The 8579-nt window shown below is 42.7% G+C and overlaps 1 non-coding gene across 1 annotated transcript; it reads right to left on the bottom strand.

Moving 5' to 3' along the window:
* Nucleotides 1–437: 437 nt before the first annotated feature.
* On the bottom strand, nucleotides 438–519 carry trnas-uga (transfer RNA serine (anticodon UGA)). The gene has a single exon. It is a non-coding gene; the product is annotated as a tRNA-Ser (tRNA).
* Nucleotides 520–8579: the final 8060 nt, after the last annotated feature.

Genomic DNA, 8579 nt, shown 5'->3' with positions numbered 1-8579 from the left:
CATCCTGACATGAAAAGCGTGCTGTCCACAACAAGTTTGGAAAAGCTCAAGGATGAACACTTAATAAACAATCTGAAATCTTCACTGACACTGATGTGGACAGACTGAGAGTGTGTCTGTCTATGCTATCTCAACAAGTCTTGAGCCAGAGATGAGATTTTTCATCTGGTCACCACATGATGAATCATTCTGACTATTGTAGTACCTTGAGATCTGCCTTTCCCAGGTGTTTTGTCCTTAAGGTGAAGCAGTCTCTGCCTCAGGGTGAAACTGGGTTTGAAATGTGCTGGGACGTTTTATCCTTTGCCTCCTCATTGCACAACAGTTGTTCTCGGCCCAGCAATTTTAAAATGACAGTTTTTGTGTCAGATGGACTGTGCCAGGGTTTGGTCCTCAGACATGGAGGGGCATAAAGTGATCTTGGAGATGAAAAGAACCGTTGTTGGCAGGATTCGAACCTGCGCGGGGAAACCCCAACGGACTTCAAGTCCATCGCCTTAACCACTCGGCCACAACAACTAGGAAAAGGTAACAATGAAGAGTCTGACAACCCAGGTTGGTTCTGTCCATGAGTGCATGGTCTTGTCCAGGTTGTCCTGTCCAGTTTGGTGTTGGTGCTCCTTTACTTGTTTCCATTTCATTCGAAGGTAAATCTGCGCCGACCAGAGCCTGCGTTTGACAGACAGCTATCACAGAAAGTTAAGTCAAAGTCAAAATTCCAGAATGAAAAGCAGAAATCTAGAATAAGTGGCAGCATTCCAGTATAGACATCAGTATTCCAGAATGATAGGCAGAATTCCCTGCTCTCACTAATTTTAATTAATTTAATTTGAATTAATTGCTGCTGTCACTGACACTTCTATCAGCAGTATTACTACACAGCTGGCTGCATGGCAGTGAATGACATGCTGATTACAAACACAAGTCCACTGTGATGGTTCATTTAGACAGGCACTGAAATGTTCTTCTTTGTGGAGCCTCTTCCAAACCATGATCTGACAACTACTAAACATCCAAGACATGAACAATAATAATCAACCTTTCATTCATGTTAGGCTGAAAACACATCAGAAGAGTCTTCATCACTTTGTGAGATCAGTGAGGAAGAGTATGTTCCTCAAACAGAAAGTGAGACTTCAGTACATGTCAGACAGCACAAGAGAAGCAGAAAGACTGATGTGAAGCATCAAGGTATCATGCTGAAGGTTAGTTCATACTTTTAGACCTTCCTCACTTTGTGAGGCCTCAAACAGTCTTTTTGCTGCTAAATATTGTGTTAGACAAATGGAAAAGAATCATTGTTGTGCTAATATCACAGATGGATAGCATCTCCATCACAGTCTAATATAATGTTGTGGTCCAGGTGCTCCTAAAGCTGTCAGAAGATGCCATGTTTCAGTGTCTCCTTACAGGCACACAGGTCAAATGAACAGTAACACTTTGGATTTGTGGGATCAACAACTCAAACTGCAGCAAACACACAAACAATGTCTCATTGTAGTAAGTTAGTCAATCAGCTACAAGCTGAATGTCTGTCCTGACCTGGACACATAAAACTTCTGTCTATGCACACAATTTACAGCCATAATCCCGGTGAGGACAGTTGTGTGTCTTTCCACTCTCATTGTTGTACAGTAAGACGCATGAGCTCAGGACATTTTCAGCAGTACATTTGCTCTGTTCTAGTTCACCATTTTGTCTGGCTCTCTGCTTATGTTCTGCTTTGATTCCAAATACAAACATCCAAACATTTTCAATGTATATGCTGCACTAATCTCAAACATTCTGTTCAGAAATAAACAAATGCATCTTCATTTCACAGTCACACATGTAACCAACTTAACCTCATAACTAAATATAAGCGTACTTACTCTCTGGTTATGAGTCTAGCTTTAAGGTAACACAGACAACATGGAATTAGCGTCTGTTAGCAACATGCTATTACGTGTTTCTCTCACTTTGTGAACACTCGTAAACCATAAACAAATCTAACAACACTGTCTGCAGTCACTTAAGATACTAATGGAACAGATCTGATCACTGACAAGTGAGCTGAATAACACTGATGACCTGGTTACCATGGTAACTGTCAGTGGCTGGATATATGAGGCAGCAAGAGAACATTTGTGTGTCTAACATGGACTGAGTGTCATGGTCTGGGTACTTCCTGGTTGTTGTTGTTGGTCTTTTTCTCCTTCTTTGTGTGTGAGTGAAGGGGTGAATGTTTACTGCTGTATTAGCTGCAGTACATATTCATGAAAGGATCTGATTCTTCAGCATTGAGCTGTGTGAGTGCTGCTATCAGGAAATCAGAGTTAAACAGTGAGAGCAGAAATCCCCCAGAGGGCTGGACCTGACTGCTGTCCTGATAAAGACATGAGCAGAGACATGAGGAGGACTGCCTGGAGGACACACAGAGTGGACATGGGTCACAGAGTGCTGCTGCTGTTTGTGTCTCTGCAGCATGGGCAGCTGCTCCTGCTCCACTCGTCACCGGCTGATTGTTCACACCTGTGATCAGTCATCAGCCAATCCTGCTGCAGCTTCCATCTAGTATATGTGTCCAATGGAAGCTGAGCAACATGTCAGCTACACACATAGAAACACTACACATAGTTTGTCATATAAATAACATGGATTGAATCATGTTGTACAGTCAATGGAAACAAAAAGCACTGAGAGTGGTGCTGGTAGTGCAGCAGTGGATGGAGGCTGAAGTGCTGCCACCTAGTGTCAATATTTGGTATTAACTCTGACTACATATTCCACCTTTAACTCTCTGCCATATATACTGTGCCATGTGTGAAGTGATAATAAAATGTGAATGTGAATTTATTGTAAAGAACTTTACTTATTATCCCTGTTATAAGTGAGCAGTATGGGGGCCTGTTCTGTCTGGGGCCTGTTCTTTGCTGTCACTCAGGGGGCCTGTTCTGTCTTTGTTTCTATGGTGACCCCACAGGCTGCAGCAAAACACCACTACAGGTGCTGGTCATATAATTAGAATATCATCAGAAATGGTAGAGCGCTCGCTTAGCATGCGAGAGGTAGCGGGATCGATGCCCGCATCCTCCAGCCAGCATTTTAGGAGGGAGGGTGTAGCTGGATGGATGAGGATGGATGGATAATGTAGTGGACTCCCACCCAGCAGATCAAGTCCCAGAGGTTACAGCATCATTTATTAGCTGAGTTTCCCCTCAGGGAAGCTGCTGTTTACAAGCTGTTTACAGAGAGAAGCAAGAAAACAACAGTCAGCATCATCGTCCATAAAAACAGAGTGAGACAGAGAGTTTATGATCAGTGCTCCCCCTGCTGGTTAGGACATATGATGACATTTAAATGTACCAGTCAAAAGTCACTCAGTGGTTTGTCTTTGTTCAGACACATTCGAGTAGGGGTGAGAAGCCGTTTTTGTTTATTCGTTTTCTCCTGTTTTTTTGTTAGGAAGTCAGGGAAGTGACCTGTATTTTTGTTTGAATCTATTTTCTTTTGTTCAGGAAGGACAGGAGCTGAGAACCTTATTTGTTTTGTTTGTTATTTTGGCATTGCTCACCCTGAAGGTTTCTGTTGTCTCGGTTCGTTTATAAATAAATTTATATAAATTCCATTCGTCGTTGATATCTTTCATATATACCTTGGGAATTGGAACAGGAGGGAAGAGTCACTTTATGCTACAACTAGGTTTCCCCTAGGCCGGTTGTAACATTGTGAATGTGAGTCTTAAAGTTTGGTTAGAATTCAATATCTGTCTTGTGTCTACCTGAGCAGTTGGTCCTCCAGGCCAGACTCAGTCGCAGTGAAATTGATGATTGTAACTTTAATACATTTCTGGAAAACAGAAAAAAATGTACATGCCAAAAGACACATTTTACATTAATCGAAGCCAGGATCACAGACACTACAATTCTAATGAAACACTCATTAATTTATGAAGATTTAACTGTCATGTCACTCTGCATCATCAGTGCCTTTGTTTTTTCTGTCTAACAAAAACGCTCCTCAGACTTATTCGGCCGTTACAGTCACCATGCAACCCCTGGTTTGAATAAACACTGGAGTAAACCCTTGCATTCACAGGGTCCTTCTGCTCTCCTGGCTGGTGTTGAACAAAAGGGCATTGCACACAGGTGTAGCTGGCAGGTGATTTAATGTCTGCAGAAACATGGTTTGATGGCAGGCGTTCATTATACTGCCCAATATGTAGCTTCAATGGCAGAAGGATTCACAAAGGTTCTTGTGTGCGATACTGTTTTTATTCCAAACGTGTGCTTCTTGGAAAGCACATAAATACCTATTATAGTTGATAGCCGTTTGGGATTTTGTGAGCAAAGGTTTGTTGAATGTGAATTCCAAGACTCCATAGTGACCTAACTGTCTCTGGTGCACACTTGCTGATGTCATGGTTTCAACCAGGTCTTTTATTTTGTAGTTCATTTTCTGTTTATATTAGTTTTAGTTTTACTAGTCACTTCCTGTTTTATTTTGAAACTCGATCTTCCCCTTGTGTTTCAGTTCTGTTTACTTCCCCTTCCTCATGTGTGCTCCCTTCCCCCTCCTGTGATTACTTGCTCCCCCCTAATGTGCTTCACCTGTGTCCAATTGTCTTCCCGCCCTCCTGTGTATAAAGCCTGTGTGTTTCCTGCCCCTTGTTGCCAGTTCGATTTGTGAGTTATCCTGCGACACAGCCGTCCAAGTAGCCTTCCGCTCTTGTGATTTCCCCAGTGAGTTTTCGAGTAAGTTTTGGATTTTCCTGTGTATCACCCGTTTTGATCGGACTACTGTTTTTGCCTTGCCCTTTGTGTTACCTCTGCCTCGCGGACTGAACTCCTGTGTACCGATCATTGCTTTGGACTTTGACCACTGGTTTTTGCCTGTGCCCTTTTGGATACCTCTGCCTCGCGGACTGAACTCCTGTGTACCGATCATTGCTTTGGACTTTGACCACTGGTTTTTGCCTGTGCCCTTTTGGATACCTCTGCCTCGCGGACTGAACTTCTGTGTATCGAACTAGCCTGCAATAAAACACTGAGTTTGCTTTCACCTCCGGCTAAATCTGCATTTGTGTCCTCCGTCTAACAACCCCCTGACAGCTGATGCCATTTGGACACAATAACAGCAGGAGTTATTATGCTAAAGCACAAAAACACTTTCCACAGTTGATGATGAAATAGAGACAATGGAAATACCCTGTGCTGCTTTTACCTCTGGAGGGTAGTGTGGGTTGGCCAGCTTTGTAGTCATAAAACCTGAAGTTGTTGTCAAAGTTGATATCTGAGTCTCCAAGCCTGATCAACGTTCGTCCACCAGACACAAATGTCTGCTTCAGAAAAGAAAGAAATAACTTTGACTTAATGTGGCAAAAGACTTTGTACCTGAATGGATGCAAAACAAAATAGCTGTGTACAATTCACAAAGTGTATTACCTACAGCATTCAAGGAAACATGATCAGACATGGAAACACAATAAAGAAGCAGTGAAAATATCTTAATTTAGTGCAGATTTGCAATGCTGAACGAGCTGGTTGGTGTCCTTTCTACTGTATGAAGGGAAGCTTGGTATTGTTGCGTTAGGTATCCTGGGGCGGAGGCCAGTCTGTGACTTTGTCTCTGACTGTGTCTGAAAGGAGGTTCTATTTTCATAGAATACATATGTCCTCTGAATTAATTTACGCCACCTGATCCTGTGGGTCGATCATAAGAGGCCAGCGACGGTCTTTGGTTACCAGGATTCCATTCTCTGTAGATACAGTGTCACAGGGCAACCCTTCAGTGTTCCACTGGAGGATGTCATATGGATCACTCAGAAAGTCGATCAGGCTGAAGGGGGAACTGATGGGTATGTTTAGCTTCTGACACTGCTTAATCCACTGGGGAACAAGAGTAAACAGGGTATATGGTATTAGCTGTTACTGCTTTTTCACAATATGTTTCTAAAAAAAAAACTCTAGACCAGGCTCACATTGGCCATACCAGCTGCACACTTTATCACAGAGGCCCTAAAGGTTTTAAACCATCCCATCACACTGTACCTACCAGCTGTCTATGGTGGGAAGTGAAGGCTCCATAGTAGGCAATGCAGGCAGCTGCAATGCATACATTTCCCACAACACTGTTGATGTCCTGCTCAAGATTTGCAACATTTTTTTCCCAGCGTATCTGCTGTCCCCCAGAGCAGAAGTCAGTTTCCCTGCTCTGTCCTGTCGAGCCTGTGTCAGAGCCATTTTGTAGGTCCTTCATCTGATCCTCCACCTCCTTAAGTTGTTGTTGCTTTTCCCTTAGTGTTTTCTTGGTTGTATCCAGCTCTGCCTGCGTAGGTAAGGGTAGCGGGAGAAGAGTATGCAGACCAGTCACACAGAGCGGTGCATGGCAGATGAATAGCCAAAGTGACAAAGGAACAGACAGCAGACTGTGAAGAAATATTGCAAATGTGCATGTGTATCAGTAATAATAAACTGCACTCTTTATGACTGACCTGTGCTTTAACCACGTTTTCTCTTTCTTTGGAGTAAAGATCCATAGCTATGACCCACATGCACAACGACCCGCAAGCTTTGGACGCCTTCTCCACCTAAAAGCAGCACATGATAAAGTATTACACCCAGCACACTGAAACAAACTGTGTCAAATTCCATCTATTTTTTCAGAATATATATCATTAAATCTACATAGCCTACAGTACAGTGGATAAAGGATATAAATTACATTGCCATTCCAATACTGACATTATGACATTTACTACAAAACTGCCCAAGTGTCTGAACTCTAATCTTTTTTTACTTTAACTAAAAGAAAAGATAAGAGAAGTTCTGTTGATAGATCCGATAGATCATGTCCAAATGTTGGACATGAAATTCAAACAGACCTTCTCAGGTAGGAACTCAGAGTTGTTGATGCATTTTTGCAGCTTCAGCAGGATCTGAGGTTTGCTATTATCCTTGTCATAGTCTGTCAGACGCCTAAGGAAATTGAAATCTCCCAGTAATTGCTTGGCAGAGCTCCAGTCTGGTCTGTAAAGAATAAAGCAATATTAGTGAGAAACTCTGGAAAAAATGGGGAGGTCAAAAACGGTCAATTCCCCTTGTTTCTTCTGATCCCCTCCCGAGTTGGTTTATGAGGAAGGAGTGGATAAATTCTGGTCTCAAGATTACAATTTATTGAACAATGAGGCAGATTCTGAGTCGCAGAGCTCTGGGTTGTTGACCACAAAGAACCAAACAAGAACAACACAAGAACAGGACAACCAACACAACGAACAACCACACAGCAACAACGAGCAACACAACAACAACTGGACATGGAATTCACACATTGATATACCACATGGGCGTTCCTGCCTGCCGGCCCACAGGGGCATCTACTATCCCCCTGCAGACCCTGGGTCATACAACGAATAGACTATTAGTGTTTATTCCCTAATAAGGTAAAACTCCAATTCCTCAAATCTCATAGGTTGTGAGTCCGATCTAGGAATGACCATAACATGGGGCACTCAGGAGAAAAACACATTCCTTTAGAATCTGGCTTTTATCAGGTCAGAGGTGCTGCTGTCCTTAGTCTGAATTTATGACCATCTCGTACCAAGCGGAGCTCCAGAGAGCAGAAAAACAACTGATCTCATCAGCCTGAACTGCAGAAAACAAAGTTATATGACACACTATGAAATTACTTCTTAACCTTTTGTATACACGCGGCCCGAGGACGGGACGGTTCATGTTTTCACTGCAATATCTCCGTCTGGGCGCAGCCATTTTGTGCTCTTTGTTGACAACCTACACCTCGTTGGAAAGCCACTTCCCTACTCTATTGATTGACAGCTCGTTTGACCATACAAAAGGATCGAGGGCCTGTCCCTAGCCAAAAGAATCCAATGAGCGACTATATCGAGCGAAGCACCTCCCCCCACTCTTACGCTTGTATTTTCAGCCCATTATATTTGACGCTGAATCTGATGCAATGGACGTATAGCCAATAAGATTTCCGTCACGGGGATGTCCCACATGAAGGGGTTGTGGAAGGAGGGTGGGCTACAGGCCTAAGCGTAAACATGAACAATGGATGCCGGCTGTCCATGCGTAAATGCGTAATAGTGAGAGTGAGCGTATATCTCCATTCCAGTGGTATTTCCAGTGACCAGAGAGATGGCGAAACGCATGGAAAAGAAGAATTACACTGTTGAAGAAGTTATTGAAGAGTGTACGAGACGGGAAAGCGACTTTTCTGACGAGGATGTGTCGGATGCGCAAAGTTATGTGTCGTCTGTTGACTCGGTGGAAGAAGATATGTTCATTGAAGGAAAAGATATTGTCCATGACAAGTAAGTGTAACTTTTATACATGTTGCAGTTTTATAAATAGAATGTAGACGTTTCAAAGAATTAGTGAATACAGTGTTGTGTCCTTTGTTTTGTTTACCTGTGTGGGGGAGGTGTGCGCTTTTACTATTCCTCCAAAAGTAGTTGTGGAGGACTGATTTGTGAGGTGAACAATGAATACAGCTACAGTTGTTCTGTGAATGAATATCTGATATATACATACAACCATACATACATCTATAGTTATTTTGTTTTATATATATTTTGT

This window comes from Parambassis ranga, unplaced genomic scaffold (genome assembly GCF_900634625.1).
Source record: "Parambassis ranga unplaced genomic scaffold, fParRan2.1 scaffold_22_arrow_ctg1, whole genome shotgun sequence".
NCBI lineage: Eukaryota > Metazoa > Chordata > Actinopteri > Ambassidae > Parambassis > Parambassis ranga.
The sequence above is the reverse complement of the archived record's forward strand: the minus strand, read 5'-3'. Positions and strand labels throughout refer to the sequence as shown.